At 56.4% G+C, this 2,500-nt stretch overlaps 3 non-coding genes across 3 annotated transcripts in view; all 3 read left to right on the top strand.

Annotated features, from left to right (window-relative positions):
- The first annotated feature begins 696 nt into the window (after positions 1–696).
- On the top strand, positions 697–769 carry TRNAV-AAC (transfer RNA valine (anticodon AAC)). Its single transcript has one exon. It is a non-coding gene; the product is annotated as a tRNA-Val (tRNA).
- Positions 770–1,057: 288 nt separating this feature from the next.
- TRNAL-CAA (transfer RNA leucine (anticodon CAA)) lies at positions 1,058–1,169 on the top strand. The gene is made up of 2 exons: positions 1,058–1,095; positions 1,124–1,169. It is a non-coding gene; the product is annotated as a tRNA-Leu (tRNA).
- Positions 1,170–2,499: 1,330 nt separating this feature from the next.
- The window catches only part of TRNAV-AAC (transfer RNA valine (anticodon AAC)), a 73-nt gene continuing 72 nt past the window's right edge, over position 2,500 (top strand). Inside the window, exon 1 of the tRNA in view lies at position 2,500. This exon is cut by the window's right edge and continues 72 nt beyond it. This is a non-coding gene — a tRNA (tRNA-Val).

Genomic DNA, 2,500 nt, shown 5'->3' with positions numbered 1-2,500 from the left:
GAAGGCTGCCGCTCTTCTTCTTGTTTCTCTGCTTGAGAGGCAGCTCAGTCCTCTGCGCTTGCGCCAGGGGCAGGCCACGTGACACGCAGGGGTCAGGCCGTGGAGAGACTGGGGCATGGCGCCAAGTGAGGTAAGCAGACCGCCCCCCTCCCCCTCACTGCTCTCTGCATGCGGTGGCTCGTTGGTCTAGGGGTATGATTCTCGCTTAGGGTGCGAGAGGTCCCAGGTTCAAATCCCGGACGAGCCCTTTTTTTTGGAGCGCCGAAAACAAAAAACACAGAGTCCCCAATTCCCCCCCAAAAATAGTTTGTGCGTGACCGTATCTGGTTCGATGCCCGTCGCCAATGGTTGGCTGCTTTTAAGCCCATGGCCCAAGAGGCAGTGTTGGAAATTCCCCCTCCTTTGTAATGATGCGCTGGCGGCGAGCTGATGTATAAAGGTTTGGACATGCCTTCTGGGTGGGGACTGCCATGGCTCGCGCCACTGTTGCATCCAGCTTGGTGTTTTGTATGTGTCTGCAGCCTGTGTGTGAGGTGCTGTGAGTGCTGCCATGTAGGTCCGGCGCAGGCTTGCGCCAAACTTTCACGTTGGTGTGTGCCACCTGGCAGGTACCAGCGGGCCCCATGAGACATCAGTGCCACAAAGCCTTTCAACTGAAAGCTGTCCCAGCACACTAGAGCGCAGCCTAGCAGAGCTGTTTCTGTAGTGTAGTGGTTATCACATTCGCCTAACACGCGAAAGGTCCCCGGTTCGAGACCGGGCAGAAACATGGTGCTGGTTTCTTTTTATTTCCACAATGTCAATCGGACACATTTGACCGCATGCAGGTTTCGACAGGTATGGACAGGCCGGCACTACGCCATGAGTGATCTGAGGCCAGCCCTTATTTGCACCCTGCAAACTGTCCACTGGCTCCATCAGTGGGCGTTTCCTGCCATCCCTGGGTCCTTAAGTGAGTGTTTGGGTACTTTTGATGCAGAGATCGGGGCATGAAAACCGGCGCTGGCACCTGGCGACATTGGGTACTGAAGAATCTTTCCCAATCCTGCCCATAGCTGTCAGGGTGGCCGAGTGGTCTAAGGCGCCAGACTCAAGAGGCGCAGCTCTTCCCTGCATCTGGGTGTTCTGGTCTCCGATTGGAGGCGTGGGTTCAAATCCCACTCCTGACAAGCCAGGCTCATTTTTTTTAGCACATTTCAGAGTGTAAGGCTTGCGGAAAACCTCGTGGGGGCCCCCGAATGCAGCGCCCGGCAAGCCTCCCTGTTCTCTTCTGCTGCCTTGCAACTGGAGCTGTCTGCCAGAGACGCCGGAGGCACACCTGCCCTTAAACCCCCACTGGCCCACGGCTGCAAAACCTGCATTTTCTAGTGGCTGGCTTGGTGGCATATGTCACTGAGCCCAGTCTACTCAGGAAGTGAAAAAAGTCCCCTTCACAGTTGGAGAAAGTGCTCTCCTGCCACCTGTCGGTCGTTGAAGGCACCACACCTCAGCAAAATAAAAATAAAAAAACAGACATGCTGAGTTCGGGGGATGTAAAGGTATTTACATAGCAAGAACAAGGGGCTGTTGGGAGATGACAGAATCCATGCTGCCCCAGAGTTCTCTTCTGAAATTCGCAGGAATCCAGAGGTTGGAGCGGGCTGAGGGAGTGCGCCTTCTTGCCTCTGTCGGCTTTCAAGACACATCCTCCTGCTGGGAAGCTGCCCACCCTGAGCAGCACAGGTTTGCGCTCTAGGCCGGTCGGCCACATATATCTCGCCTGATCGAGCCCGATCGAGCGGCAGCAGATGGCCTTTGGCCAGCGAAGGCTGCCGCTCTTCTTCTTGTTTCTCTGCTTGAGAGGCAGCTCAGTCCTCTGCGCTTGCGCCAGGGGCAGGCCACGTGACACGCAGGGGTCAGGCCGTGGAGAGACTGGGGCATGGCGCCAAGTGAGGTAAGCAGACCGCCCCCCTCCCCCTCACTGCTCTCTGCATGCGGTGGCTCGTTGGTCTAGGGGTATGATTCTCGCTTAGGGTGCGAGAGGTCCCGGGTTCAAATCCCAGACGAGCCCTTTTTTTTGGAGCGCCGAAAACAAAAAACACAGAGTCCCCAATTCCCCCCCAAAAATAGTTTGTGCGTGACCGTATCTGGTTCGATGCCCGTCGCCAATGGTTGGCTGCTTTTAAGCCCATGGCCCAAGAGGCAGTGTTGGAAATTCCCCCTCCTTTGTAATGATGCGCTGGCGGCGAGCTGATGTATAAAGGTTTGGACATGCCTTCTGGGTGGGGACTGCCATGGCTCGCGCCACTGTTGCATCCAGCTTGGTCTTTTGTATGTGTCTGCAGCCTGTGTGTGAGGTGCTGTGAGTGCTGCCATGTAGGTCCGGCGCAGGCTTGCGCCAAACTTTCACGTTGGTGTGTGCCACCTGGCAGGTACCAGCGGGCCCCATGAGACATCAGTGCCACAAAGCCTTTCAGCTGAAAGCTGTCCCAGCACACTAGAGCGCAGCCTACCAGAGCTG

This window comes from Ambystoma mexicanum, chromosome 2q (assembly GCF_040938575.1).
Source record: "Ambystoma mexicanum isolate Mex_15411 chromosome 2q, UKY_AmexF1_1, whole genome shotgun sequence".
Lineage (NCBI taxonomy): Eukaryota > Metazoa > Chordata > Amphibia > Caudata > Ambystomatidae > Ambystoma > Ambystoma mexicanum.
This window is presented reverse-complemented; position numbering and strand designations above follow the sequence as displayed.